The sequence below is a fragment of the Rhodnius prolixus genome, unplaced genomic scaffold, assembly GCF_049639745.1.
Source record: "Rhodnius prolixus isolate KJV_2025 unplaced genomic scaffold, Rpr scaffold_10, whole genome shotgun sequence".
Lineage (NCBI taxonomy): Eukaryota > Metazoa > Arthropoda > Insecta > Hemiptera > Reduviidae > Rhodnius > Rhodnius prolixus.
The window spans coordinates 808,597-823,955 of NW_027411615.1; the positions used below are offsets into that span (position 1 = coordinate 808,597).

General features: G+C 31.7%; 1 long non-coding RNA gene across 1 annotated transcript; it reads left to right on the forward strand.

The window, feature by feature from the left end:
- The first annotated feature begins 4,866 nt into the window (after positions 1–4,866).
- LOC141456811 (uncharacterized) lies at positions 4,867–14,972 on the forward strand. The gene is made up of 4 exons (XR_012460050.1): positions 4,867–9,854; positions 10,567–10,789; positions 11,495–11,600; positions 14,848–14,972. It is a non-coding gene; the product is annotated as an uncharacterized lncRNA (long non-coding RNA).
- The last annotated feature ends 387 nt before the right edge of the window (positions 14,973–15,359 follow it).

A 15,359-nucleotide genomic window follows, 5' to 3' on the forward strand; every position in this document is an offset into this window, starting at 1 on the left:
CTGCAGAAGCTGGACTGCAGCCAGTCCTGAGTCATCTCAGATACGAGGTACTCTAGAAGTTTTGATTAAAAGAAATAAGTGAATTATGGTTATTGCTAGCTAAAAGACAGATTGTGATGATGTTTGTTAGGAGTTTGAAGAAAGAAATGTGTATTACTTTGGTCTTTAGTAACACGAAATCTAAACAGTACCACTGAGCTGAGAATGATTGTTGATAAAATGTTCTGATTATTATTCACAGCATACGTTGGTCAGATGTAATAACATTTAAAAATTAGAATATTTAAACACAAAATTTGAGATTTAAAATAACTTTTTGGGCACGCAATTTTACTTCCGATAAATCTATAAATTTAAATGAATTCAAGACTGTACAACAGAACAGTGGTCAACAAATAGACCCAAATAGAAGATACTTAACAGAAATCAAGTCACTGGACTTATTCAGTAGAATTTACTCAACTTAATAAAAAATAATACACAGCAGAGAGCCAAACATTTAAATTTAACTGCCCAAGATCGCTCAATGCTTGCAACTTCGCTTTTTCTAACTGATATCCATTCCTCAGTAAAGATTAATTACCTATAATCACTTACTTCAAGCAAAGCTCGCCTTGATAAAATGCAATTATTGATTTAATATTGTATTTTACTTTTATGATAATGAAATGAACTCAGATTATTTTAATAAAATTTCTTCAATGTTATTGCGGTTTCCTTTAAGTACTGTCTTATAGTTTTCTGCGTTATGTCGTTAAGCTTTATTACTTTGAAAATGTTTCGACTTGAGAAAGGTATTATTCAGCTAGGTTTCTCTTAAAGATGGGTTGGACATCACTAAATCATGAACAGTAATAATTTTAGAAAAACCAAGACTTAAATCTTCACGTATGATCTGATTTAACTGTTCTGTATGTTCTCATTAGACTCTGAGAATCGGGTTATCTGAGTTAGATATTAAAGTTAATGAAATTGAGAGATCTCTGTAAACTTATAGCTGGGTCTATCGTTCGACAAGATACTGCGCGTGTTTTGTTTAAGGCGGCGGGCGGCGATACCTTTAAAACAACGTCGAATTTAATTCGGTCGGCTTTTATTACATCGAAGTAATCCGCGTCGCTCGTGGTAAAAGAGGCGGTCGATTATTACGTTTCAGTCGCTTTATTTGATTCGTAATTCTTCTCGGGCGGCATGCTACCGTTTTACGCCGTTCTACAATATTCCGTCGCGTTAGTTCGTGTTCTTAAAGACCTGGCTAATAGGAAGGCAAATAGTTAAATTCTATAAAGTTTTTACTTAGTTTCTTTCAGTCTGATAGCAATCATAAACTTCGGTTTAAATATGAAGATCACGTTCAATATTTATGTAAACATTGCCCTTGAAGTTCAGTCAGTAGAAAATTTTAGACATTCGAACAGAAATTCCCCAAACACCCCAGACAAACTGTAGCAAGCAGTAGTATTTTGGTTTCTATGTAGTTCACATAATTTAAGAATCTCTGGTTTGGAATTTGAGTTCATTGAATTTTACCTATATTATTTTTAGACATCAAGAATTAGTTGTTAAAGTTCATGCTTTGTCTTATACAAATTAAGCAATGTTAATGCATACATTCAAGGATGAGGATTTGCATCCCAGTAGGCTAAACATTATGTGTAAACGGCTTGTAGTTTGGGATAATCGTTTCTCGTTTGAATGATTAATCCTCTATTGAAGTATACAATGATTATATGTTAGTTAGGTGAGTATTGATGAACAGGATTACTTGATATACAGTGGAACCTCGCATAACGAGCACCTCTCTTAACGAGTAATTCGCATAACGAGTAAAACAAATTGATTCTTATAGCGAGCGATGTTTCGCATAACGATAGTTTTCTAATGAAATTTCGCTGACTGCGCAGTTTTCGCTGACTCATCGAAAACTGCGCATTCTTCGATTAGTCATTCCTGTTTACGCATATGCGTTTCATATTCTCCACGTATCTAATGCATTGATACAGTCGAAACCGAACTTCACCGAATGAGTGGTGTATAGGGGAAGTCCATATAGTGATATTTGTGTTTAAATATTATTGTGTTTATTTTGTTATCCCTCTAACAAAATGGCTTCGAAAAGAATTAAAATAACGTTAGAATTGAAAAGTAAAATCATTGAGAAACGAGAAAATGGTGTAAGTGTGGCTGATCTAGCAATTATCCCCTTTTATTTTAATTTATATAAAAAAAATTGTTTCGCTCAACGAGTATTTCGCTTAACGAGTAAGGTTCTGGAACGAATTATGCTCGTTAAGCGAGGTTCGACTGTATATGTATTGTATAAGTTGGGTTAGATGAACTGGATTGGGAGCAAATAGATGAAGTATAGTAGAAGGGTTAGATGAATTGGATAAGTCGGAACTAGATGAGATAATTTTACAGGATTAGATGGGATAGATGAATTGGATTAGGTGGAATAGATGAACTGGAGTAGAAAAAAATTGATGAACGGGATTTGATTGGTTTGATGAACTGGTTGAGGTGGGACAGATGATGTGGATTAGGTGGGATAAATGTACTCTATTAGGTGGGATCGAAGATTTAGATTATCAAGGATGGTAGTTTTCGTTCAGATATCTTAGATAATAATGATATTATTACGTGGATCAACTGTGATGTTTCTATTTTCTCTTGGATTGAAATCTCTTTGTTTTCTTTTGAGTTCATCTCTAATTGAAGGTTAATTGTGTTCAAACTCATTCATACTTTCTACAACAGAATTTTGAGAAACTCATTTTCAGTGATATTTCATTCCAAAGACTTGATGCTATGGTATCAAAAAGCTTTTACAAACTAAGGTTAAGCAGCTAGCAGTTGAACCTATTTTTGTTCGACCTCTACACTAAATTTGCAACTAAATGTTAATGTATAATTTAAATAAAAGACGTTATGAAAAAGAAAACTGCATCTATAATTTGTATTATCTTTTTAATTAAATTCAAAATGTATTCTATTATTATATTGATAAGATATTTATCTTGTTAGACATTCATCGTTAGTAAGTTGATTTTCAAAGCGGAGAGATGGATTGTAATTTTACTATCTTAATAAATCGACTTTATTAAGTGGGTATATAATCTGAATTATTTGGATTTGGTCAGATGGATAAATGGCGTTGGTTTATGTTGTTTTGGCCCCGGTACTGGCTGAAAGTCCGTTCCTGGAATTTCAACTTGGACTGCCGACAGAAGAGCAGAATAGACTAAGCACATCTTTCACTCTATCTTCCCAGCTTCTTATCGTTATTGTCTCAAACCAATTGTTGCATTTCTAGTTGTACAATAGACCCTTCTTTATGAATTTCGCATTTCGAAACTATTACTATTTGTTCTTTTGTAGAGAATTAAAGAAAACCTTCTTTCTTCATCCAGAACTGATTTTCATTTACTCTAAAACATACAGTTGACTGTTGCTATTTTGCGTCGCATTGTTTTTTCATAGTTTCGGTAACATCTTCAAGAAGTGCCGCAAGGAGTAGTTGATGCATGCAGCTATCTGGGAAGTAGCGACCCCACGGCCACCCCAGCTCAGAATATCATGCACACTTGTTAACAAAAACAATGTATACATACAGACATATCACAATCCACTTGCCTCCTCCAAAGGGGGCAATTTTTGTTTTGTTTTCTATGTTTCAGATCCGCCAAGACGACATCGATGGATATGTGACTGCAAGACATTGTTACATATCCCAACCTACAGCAAAACAGGTAGGCTGGGGAATTATAGTGGTTATTTTAATGACGTTCGGGCGCGATTATTAGCGTGTGATTCGCTCTAGAGCGAGTGACACGCTAAAATCTCCTCATACAAAATTTTAACATTTTTATATTTGGCCAAACTCTACTTAGTAGTTTCTGTTCTTTGTTGACCATCTTTTCCGACAACGATAAATACTTCGGATTTATAATAATTATGATTCCATTTATTAGGGCATGTTAGGAACTTCAAGAAGAAGGATGACATAACACATTAGATAGTTAAAGTAATTTCAAAATTAAAGTTTAGAATTTGCTTTTTATTTAAGGTTTTCAGGTGGACCAATACAATATATTAGTTAGATTAAATCATTTCAAAATTAAAGTTTAGAGTTTGCTTTTTAGTTAAGGTTTTCAGCTACACATCAACCAGCTTTTTTGGAAAGGAACAACATATTAGATAGTTAAAGTAATTTCAAAATTAAAGTTTAGAATTTGCTTTTTAGTTAGGGTTTTCAGGTGGACCAATACAATATATTAGTTAGATAATTAAAGTAATTTCAAATTAAAGTTTAGAATTTGCTTTTTAGTTAGGGTTTTCAGGCACACACCAACCAGCCAACCTATCGTGCATGATCTATTAGTGCATGACAAAATGACACTAGTCATTTTATAAATAAATGGAATTTTAATTATTCATTTTAATGGCCACTACTAATATCCTTCTTCGGAACTTCAAGTCCAAGTAGAGCAGAGGGGTAAGTCCATTCTGCATGTTACTAAGCATGTTTTCTTTCTCTTCAAGATTATTTTGAATATTTATTCATATTTCAATTTTTGATATATTTATGTTATGTATTTATATTATGTATCTTTACTATGTATTTTCAGGTTTTTATTGTATTTTGTTTTTCCTTTGTTTTGTTTCAGTTGTTGTTTGTTGATTCATTCCATTGTTTCATTTCTTTCGTTTTTTGTTTTTCAGTTGTTGTTGGTTGTATTGTTGGTTTTGTTGTTCTATTTCTTTTGTTCCCCCCCAAAACGCGAATAATCTATTTTCCGCCATTCATGCCAAATTTTTTTCGCGGCTAACCGTATTCCAAAACCACTGGTTTTCACCCTCATACCTTCGCAGGTGATGGATGTATTTACATTTGGTACTAAGCCTGCCTTTATAGAGGGTCAAAACTGGTTGGAATACGGTTTTATAAAAGGCAAGAATGGTATTCTTTGGGGGGCAATAAACCTGAGCTCTACCTCCACGTGGTGCCCCCCGGGAAACTGCTCCTCTGAGCAGGCTAACAGAGCCAGTACCTAAATCTTCTAAATTTTCCTAGATGCTTAAACAACCTTTGAGAAACAACCAGTTTGAATATAAATTGAAATGTATTGTGTTTATTTTAACGGTATAAGAGAACTTATTGTTTAATTATAAACGCTTAGATAACCAATTTATGTAAAAGTTAAACGCTTTGGAATCCTTAGTCTATCCGCCTTTTACACTCTGCAACTTTCAAAGCTTTTATATGATCTCTCTAGTTCCATTCTTAGTTTGGAAACTTAGGTGTCCATTCTTAAAGAATACAAACTTCAATTGTAGGATATTAATTTATTATTTCGATTGAGTTATTGAGTTTTTTCTAATTAATATGGTGATTTTCGGAGTGTAAAGTTCATATCGTAGTTTAGTACATTGTTTTGTCTTTCACTTTCGTTTTATCTAGGAACTAGGGTGTCCATTGATTTCTATTGTTAGGCGATAGGGAGATGATTCTTAGATTTCATCTTAATTAAAATGTTAAACACCCCCAAATCACTTTAATTCAGGCCAATGAAGCAGATAGTTCCTTACTTTACTTTCATTTTTTTCAATCAGTAAAAAGTAAAAGAACTACCCCAGTTGTAAAATCTCCACTCATCCTAAATAACCTAAAAGTTCATCTGAAAGAAATAAAAGTTTCTAGTTTTCCCATCATTTTCTTGTGTTGTATTCTTAAATACGTCTTTCTTGGTTCTACCATCTTCCTTGAAATTAATTGAGGTAGTTATCTTCCCAAAATACCCTATTTCTGATCCAACTCAAATAAAACTAAAAATCCTTTTTTCATATTTTCTATTTTTATTTAAATTCGACTTCTGCTTTTGGGTGCCCTATTACTAATAAAAATACTGTTTAAAGTTCAATTTAAAATATCTATTTCTTATTTTTCCATTCTTTTGAAACTTCTATTTAGAATTTTGGGCCCATTGTTGAGTATTATTGATTTATGTTTTGTTTTTGGAGATTCTCGAACGAAAATTCTATTTAATATTCTAGCAGTTCTTTTTCTATTTTCTCAAAATAAATATATATATATATCCTTTCCAAAATAATTACATGATTCATTTGTTGAAGTATCTTTAATTCGAAATCAAATATATTAAGTTTCTCCAATCATAAAGCTCTAGATTATGGTGCTTGTGGAACAAGGAAGGTTCTCTTAGGTTATACAACATATGCTTATCAGTGACATGTCTTTGCTGTGGGAGAGATTTAGATGAAGTTGATGTTGATGGTTGTTATAGCTGCAATATTTGCTGTAACTGGTATTTCGTACGTTTGGAGATAAGAGTTAGTAAACCAGCTCAAGTAAGTTGAAATACTATTTCTTTACTTGAAATACCATAAGGTAGTATAATCTTATTTCTACATTCCAGGCATTAATTCTCTGTTTTAGTTAACTGTAATTTTAAATTCATTTTATTTTTTAGTTGTGTAAGATTTCGGGTATATTCTCTTTTCTTTCATTGAGAAATGTGTTCATTTTCAATTACCATAAACGACTTAATAGTAGAATATCCAATTGACTGTTTTAAATCAATTTTCTTGAATCATAATATTATGTACTAAAGAGGCTGTAGAAGTGATCCCAAACCTGTAAGTTCTTAAAAAGATTTGAATTTTATTATTTTTCTGAAATTGTTATACTGTTTTCAAATAGCTAACATCGAGCTATTAGCTAAATAATCTAATTATTAATTTACTGGCGCTGTACTTTTTCTTTCTGCATCATTTATACAGATCCAGTTTGAGGCTTGTTCGTGGTTTTGTAAATAGCGTCAGAAACTTGGAACATTTTCAATAATGTCAGGAACTTTCTGTTGTGTTCTCTTAAGTTCGCTGAAATTGTCTAAGAGTAGAACTCTATGAAATCTTATTAGTTTAATAAGAAAGAGAAAAGTAGTTACTTTTGTTAATGCCAAGAGTGGACCTTCATCTTTTCATGTCAAAATATAATCTGGACATCTGCAGCAATATTAGATCGGATTTACTTACTTATTTATTAATTTAGGTTGATTACGGTTGGACTAATTTTTCTACTAACAACTATTACATAACTTGACTGACTCACAAAACACCCTCCCACTAATTTGGGTTCAGGTTAAACATCAAGTTGAACGAATAACTGAACATATCGTGCATAAATCAGAAAACAGTAAGTACACAGCAGATTTCTTGATTTAGCTGATATATCTGACAATTTTGACACTTTTGTCTGCTGTACAAAATTAGGGAGACTTACTCTATTATTTACATTATTCAAATCTTACGATCTTTTTTAGAAGACCTAACTTTTATAGGTAAGATTCATAAATTTTTAATTTAATAATTACATTTTATTTTGGTAGATCATGTATGAAAATAAATAAAAAAAAAAAAACAGCTGGTATCAGCTGCTGAGATAACCTTCACTTACCAGCTGATCAGTCTGGCCAGTTACCGTCGGCCATCTTTAACTCGTTCGTGGTGTCTCTTTATTAACGTGAATTTATAAGTGAATATTAGTGCGTGTTATAGTGAAGTTCGGGTTTATAAATTGAGTTTAAGTTATACTTAGTGCGTGATATAAAGTTTTAAGCGTAAATAGTGTTGTGAATTATTTTAAAAAGTGTCAAGTGTCAAGTGCTGTTGGACTGGTGATCTATAGAGACGCTGATGTCCTTGGATATTCTTTAAACAAGGTAAGACTTTATTATCAATTATTTATTAATATTTTTATTATTCTTGCATGAAAACAGCATGTTACTATTTAATTGTTACTTACAAATAAATATTACTGCTTCGTTTTAACTATCTTCAGTGTTGGTTAATTCTTTTATTTTGATCACTACAAAAAGTATTTAAATTGATTTCTAAACCTTTTTTGATGAATTCTTCGATCTTTTCTTTTTAATCGACAATGAGCTCAAAATTATTATTCTTGGTTTACTTATGTTGATTTTTGGAACTGATTTCTAAAACTTATTTTTCTCAAGTGTGCTCAAGTTTGATTAGTTCTTTTTATAGGATTCTAAATGGAATATTTAAAACCAAACTCAGAAACTACGATATACATCAAAACTTCCCTTATTAATTCTTGTAGTAGTTTCAGATTTAAACAATTGATACTTTCATCAGCTCATATGTATCTTACATTTTGGTTTAGTGGTTTTTAATACTTACGTTTATTGCATACACACCAACCTTTTGTATAATATCTTAAAAAAAAAATATATACAATACCTACCTCATCTTTCTTAAAGAATGAACGAAGGCCTTCCTCTTTCAGTGAATATCAGTCGGTTTTTCTGTTCGGTAAAAATATTAGTAGCACTAAAGTTTGAACCTCCTAGATTTGAGTAAATAACTTCCGACGTTTTTAATAAATGTAATATCTTCTATTCTATAAGATTCATAAAATTTTAATTTTTTAATTACGTTTTATTTTGGTAGGTTATGTAAGAAAATAAACAGCTGGGATCAGCTGCTCAGATAAGCTTCACTTACCAGCTGATCAGCATGGCCAGTTGCCGTCGGCCATCTTTAACTCGTTCGTGGTGTCTCTTTATTAACGTGATTTTTTAAGTGAATATTAGTACGTGGCAAAGTGAAGTCGGGTTTATAAATTGAGTTTAAGTTATACTTAGTGCGTGATATACAGTTTTAGTGTAAATAGTGTTGTGAATTATTTTAAAAAGTGTCAAGTGATATTGGACTGGTGATCTATTGAGATGCTGATGTTCTTGGATATTCTTTAAACAAGGTAAGACTTTATTATCAATTATTTAATAATATTTTTATTATTCTTGCATGAAAACAGCATGTTATCATTTAATTAATACTTACATATAAATATAAATTGCTTCGTCTTAATTATGTTCAGTGTTAGTTAATTCTTTAATTTTGATCACTACAAGTATTTAAATTGATTTCTAAACCTTTTTTGATGAATTCTTCGATCTTTTCTTTTTAATCGACAATGAGCTCAAAATTATTATTCTTGGTTTACTTATGTTGTTTTTTGGAACTGATTTCTAAAACTTGCTTTTCTCAAGTGTGCTCAAGTTTGATTAGTTCTTTTTATAGGATTCTAAATGGAATATTTAAATCCAAACTCAGAAACTATACATCAAAACTCCCCTTATTAATTCTTGTAGTAGTTTCAGATTTAAACAATTGATACTTACTTCAGCTCATATGTATCTTACATTTTGGTTTTGTGGTTTTTAATACTTACGTTTATTGCATACACACCAACCTTTTGTATAATATCTTAAAACAAATAAATAATTGATACCTACTTCATCTTTCGTAAAGAACGAACGAAGGCCTTCCTCTTTCAGTGAATATCAGTCGGTTTTTCTGTTCGGTAAAAATATTAGTAGCACTAAAGTTTGAACCTCCTAGATTTGAGTAAATAACTTCCGACGTTTTTAATAAATGTAATATCTTCTATTCTATAAGATAAAGAAAATTTTAATTTTTTAATTACGTTTTATTTTGGTGGGTTATGTAAGAAAATAAACAGCTGGGATCAGCTGCTCAGATAAGCTTCACTTGCCAGCTGATCAGCATGGCCAGTTACCGTCGGCTATCTTTAACTCGTTCGTGGTGTCTCTTTATTAACGTGATTTTTTAAGTGAATATTAGTACGTGGCAAAGTGAAGTCGGGTTTATAAATTGAGTTTAAGTTATACTTAGTGCGTGATATACAGTTTTAGTGTAAATAGTGTTGTGAATTATTTTAAAAAGTGTCAAGTGCTATTGGACTGGTGATCTATTGAGATGCTGATGTTCTTGGATATTCTTTAAACAAGGTAAGACTTTATTATCAATTATTTAATAATATTTTTATTATTCTTGCATGAAAACAGCATGTTATCATTTAATTAATACTTACATATAAATATTATTGCTTCGTCTTAATTATGTTAAGTGTTAAGCTGATTTCTAAACCTTTTTTGATGAATTCTTCGATCTTTTCTTTTTAATCGACTATGAGCTCAAAATTATTATTCTTGGTTTACCTATGTTGATTCTTGGAATTGATTTCTAAAACTTTGCTTTTCACAAGTGTGCTTAATTTTGGTTAGTTCTTTTTATAGGATTCTAAATGGAATATTTAAAACCAAACTCAGAAACTACGATATACATCAAAACTTCCCTTATTAATTATATCCTTATGGTAGATTCAGATATAAACACTTGATACTTACTCCAACTTATATGTACCTATCTTATATTTTGTTTTTTTCTTTTAATACTTACGTTTATTGTATACACACCAACCTTTTGTATAATATCTTAAAACAAATAGATATACTATATCTACTTCATCCTTCGTAAAGAACAAACGAAGGCCTTCCTCTTTCGGTGAATATCAGTCAGTTTTTCTGTATGGTAAAAATATTACTAACACTAAAGCTTGAATCTCCTAGATATAAGTAATAACTTCCGATGTTTTCAATAAATGTAATATCTATCCACAATTTGGGTATAATGTATCTCTTTTCTTTTATTCTACCATAGGTTTTCTTTAATGTTCACTACTATCAAATCAGACAAAAACCCCACTGCACACCATGAAAGCGTTTTCGTTAGAATCTAGGTTACCTGTCTTTGGTCTTGTATGTTATGGGGATGTACTGAATCTCTGCTGGGAATCGAGAAGCCCTTTGGCTGGCTGTAGGTGCAAACCAAGTGATGGGGCTATTCTATTGTTGTAACTTCCAAATACTTCTCTAAACTGTTGGTAAGTAAATTTACTGATTCTCTATTAATTTAGATTATAAAATAAGCTTCGTTTTTTTTTGTTAACTCATTATAAAATAAATTTCCTCCGAGTCAAGAAAATCTATTTGCTTTAAGAAAATGTTTCTACTCCCAATGCTACTTTTAGGGTTTCATTGTTTTAAAAGTTTTATGGGCATTCTATTTCATTATATTAGGAAACTAACTTGAAAAGCAAATTAATTAGAGTTGACGCGGAAAAAATTATTTGAATGTAATCTGTATTTGAAATCTGAATTATAAATAAATAATAGCAGATTTGCAGAACGTGCACGTATTACTTCTTTTCTTATAAAAATTGCCAGCTCAAACTTAAAACATGAAAATAGCCTTGGGAGGGAGCGATTTATTGAAGTGCTCAAGATTTTATTTTGTTGGCTAGCTAATGGTGTCCATTTAGCCAATACAAAGTCAAATTAAAACTAGAAATTGCCGCTCCTCTAATTGGAAAAAGTTTATTTTATCAGGTTTTTCTTTAATAAAGTACCTTAATCAGTAGGTGTATAGGGAAATAACCAGTAAGAACAAAGTATTAGTTCATTATAGTTTTTATTATAACTTTTTTAACTACAATAAATTACAATTTGTTTTAAATTATCATTTTTCTTATAGTTAAAACAATTCAAACTAATTTAATGTTATTTGATTTTTCATAATGTTCCTGAAGACAAGACACCGAACATGGATCAGGGTCCGAAACTGATGTAGAACTGGATCCAACTAATGCCTTGAAACAGAAGAGCACAATTGGCCTATTATATGCACTGTTACAGGTATGATAAAGTATCTAAAGTAATATAATTGGTTTATCTTTTAACCAGTTAAGCTAGCTAACTGTTACACAGGTTATATATAAGAATCTAATCGGTTACACTGGCTAACTGCTTTTACTAGTTAACTAGTTAAAACAGTTGCACCCGTGTAACCAGTTAAAACAGTTACGCTCGGTTAACTGGTTAAACTAACTACTTAATCGGTTTTATCGGTTGAAACTGATGAATACGTTAAACTGGTTTTACTGGTTGACTGGTCAATCACTTAAACTTGTTACTAGTTAATCGGTTGAACTGGTTAAACTAGTTTAATTGGTTACCTCAGTCACTTCGCTTCGCCTGGCAACTTATTTTCTTCTCCTACTAACTTATTTTCTTCATTTATCCACTTTTTGTTTTGCCTATCCACTTATATCACTTATAAGTAGGTAGATCGATAAGTGGATAGATGAATACAATAAGTTGATAGGTGAAGAAAATAAATGATGTGTGAAGAGAAATGCTTGGATAAATGGCAAAGGTAACCAGTTGAACTAGATTAACTAGTAGAACTAGTTTAACGAGTTTAAAGGAATAACTAGTTAAACTAGTTAGCCAGTTGAACCGTTTAACCGATTAAGTATTAACCAGATAAACTGGTTAACAAAGTAGCTAGTTTAGCCGATTAACTAGTTGACTAGATAAACTAGTCTGTTACTAGTAAAAACGATTACCTAGCTAACCAATTTAATTATCTTAACCTGTTGGAAAGGTTAACTGATAAACTATTTTAACCAGTTTACACGCTTTACTATTTAAACAGTATAGCCTATTTTACGCAGTTATCTGGTTTAATCGGCTAATGGGTTAACTAGTCAACCTGGTTAACTAGTTAAATGATTAAACTAGTTTAACTAGCTTATTGGTTTAACTAGTTGAGGTTAAACTGGCTAACTGGTTAAGGTATACCTGGGTAACTAGTTAATCGGTTAAACTTGTTAACTGTTATCGGACATACTAGCAATTGGTTAACTGGCTTAACTGGTTAAACTAGTTTAATTGGTTACCTTTGTCATTTATTAAATTATATCTTTCACCTATCAATTTATTTTCTTTACCTGTCAATTGATTCTTCCACTTCTTGATCCTCCGCTTATCAGCCTCTGTTAGAGATAAGTGGATTGGTAAGAGAATAAGTGGACAAATGAAGAAAATAAGTTGTAAGCTGAAACGAAATGACAAAGATAACCAGTTGAACTAGTTTAACAAGTTTCGCCACTTAACTAGTTGGCTAGTTTGACCGATGAACAGTTAACAAGTTTAACCGATTAACTTCCTACCCAGTTAGCCTTGACCAGTTAGCCAGTTTAACGATCAACTAGTTAAACCAGTAAGCCAGTTAAACTAGTTTAATCAATTAACTAGTAAATCAGGTCGACTAGTTAAACCCATCAGTCGATTGAACCAGTTAACTAGTTGATAGATTATACTGGTCAACTAGTTAATTGGTTAAACTGGTTAACTAGTTTATCGGTTATCCTGGCTAACTGGTTCCATTAGTTAAATTGGTTAACTAGGTAATTGGTTTTACTGGATGGCTAGTTTAACTGGCCGATTAGTTAATCGGCAAAAGTGGCTCGCTGCTTTGTTAACCAGTTTATAACTGGATAGGTTAGGCTAGGCTAGATTAGATTAGACTAGGTTAATTAGGCTAGGGTAGGTTAGGTTAAGTTAAGTCCAGATTAATTAAGCTAGGGTAGGTTAGGTTATGTTAAGTTAATTTAAGGCAAGCTAACCTACCCCCCCTTTTACTTAGGTTAAGTTAGGCTAGGTTAACCTAACCTAACCTAACCAAATCGATTTACTAGTTAACCAGTTAAACCGGGTTCCAGTTTAACCAGTTAACTATTATTCAGCTAAACCGGCTACGCAGTTCAAACGATTAACTAGTTAACCAGTTCTACCAGTCTGCCAGTTTAACCGGTTAACTAGTTAATCAGTACAACCAGTTACCCAGTTAAACCAATCAACTAGTTAACCAGCTTAACCAGTCTGCCAGTTTAACCGGTTACCTAGTTAATCAGCTGAACCAGTTGCCCAGTTCAACCGATTAACTAGTTAACCAGTTTAACCAGTCAGCCAGTTTAACCGGTTAACTAGTTAATCAGTACAACCAGTTACCCAGTTCAACTGATCAACTAGTTAACCAGTTTAACCAGTCTGCCAGTTTAACCGGTTACCTAGTTAATCATCTGAACCAGTTACCCAGTTCAACCAATTAAATAGTTTACCAGGTAAACCAGTCAGCCAGTTTAACCGGTTACCTAGTTAATCAGTTTATCTGGTTTACGGGCTAAAAGGTTTATTCAACCCGGTTAACTAGTTAATCGGTTTTATTGGTTGACTAAGCCAAGATAACTTATTAACTAGTTATCCAGTTAGCCTGTTTAACCGGTAAACTAGTTAACCAGTTAAACCTGTCAACCAGATAAACCATTTAACCGATTAGCTAGTTACCTATCCAGTTCAACGGATAAACTATTTTACTAGTTAAACCAGTTAGCCAGTTTAACTCAATAAACTAGTTGGCTGTTTGGATTACCAGTAAACCTGTTGTACAGATACACCAGTAAAACAAATTTAACCGATTAACTGGTTATGCAGTTTATCTGATGAACTAGGTAACCAGGTAGCTCGTTTAACCAGTTAGCCACGTAGCCAGTTTAGCTGATTACATGCAACATGCAAAATAATTTTAAAGGACTTACGTGACAGGTGCAACGTCCTGAGAGTAGAATCCTTCCTTGTTCACCACCTGTACAGTTCTCAAATTTAATTGACTTTCTCTTGCTTCCTAAAACAAAAGTTATTATATAAACTATTTTAATAATTTGTATAATATGTTTAATTAAATGTACTGCTTTTTACTTTATTTAATATTTGTAATAATATCTATTCCTTTTTCTGTCTCTCTTTATTCTTGTTTTTTATTCCATTGTTATAATTGTTATTATTATTTAATTATTTGTAAAACGAAGCAGTTCCTAATAAGTGATGAATTTTCAATTATCTGTTCATGGAAAGATACATGGAAAATTTAAATAAAATGGAAAAATAAAGAAAACAAATGTTAAGAGACTGATCATGCATGATTTTTATCTCATTGCGCAAATTTGAAAAAGAGATTACAAACGTTAAAGAGAATTTTTTTTAAAAAACTGATTTTAAAAATAAAATTTCACTAACCTTTGTCCAATTATCTTCACAGGTATTGCCAGCAACAGAAGTGGAGTCAATTCCCATCCAGAAATCAATGCTGTGCAAAGTGTTGCAATGAAAGAGATGCTTGCTATCAACACGAGCACCTCTAAGACCAGCAGCCTGAAACAATGTCTTATTTACTTATGTTATTCAAATAACTAAAGATTAAACTTAAATTTTGTTAACTTCTTAAACTGTAGAACGTATTATAATTATTTAATCTTAAATAAAAATATTTATTTCCAAAGAACTTAATTGTCTGTTTTCTTCTCCTTTCCCTTAATTTACAGTAATCTAACCTATGGTACCCCAACATTGTGTATGTTTTTATATCAGCTGACTCTCAGTTATCGATGGTAAATAAATAAATGCATTTACCCATATTAAATCTACAATCATTGAATCAGTATCAGCTAAATTAAAAACATTCAAGCATATTGGACATAGAAAAAGAGTTATGTATACAATTAACAGGATTCAGGGAGACATAGTGTATAGTATACCATTTATAATATCTAG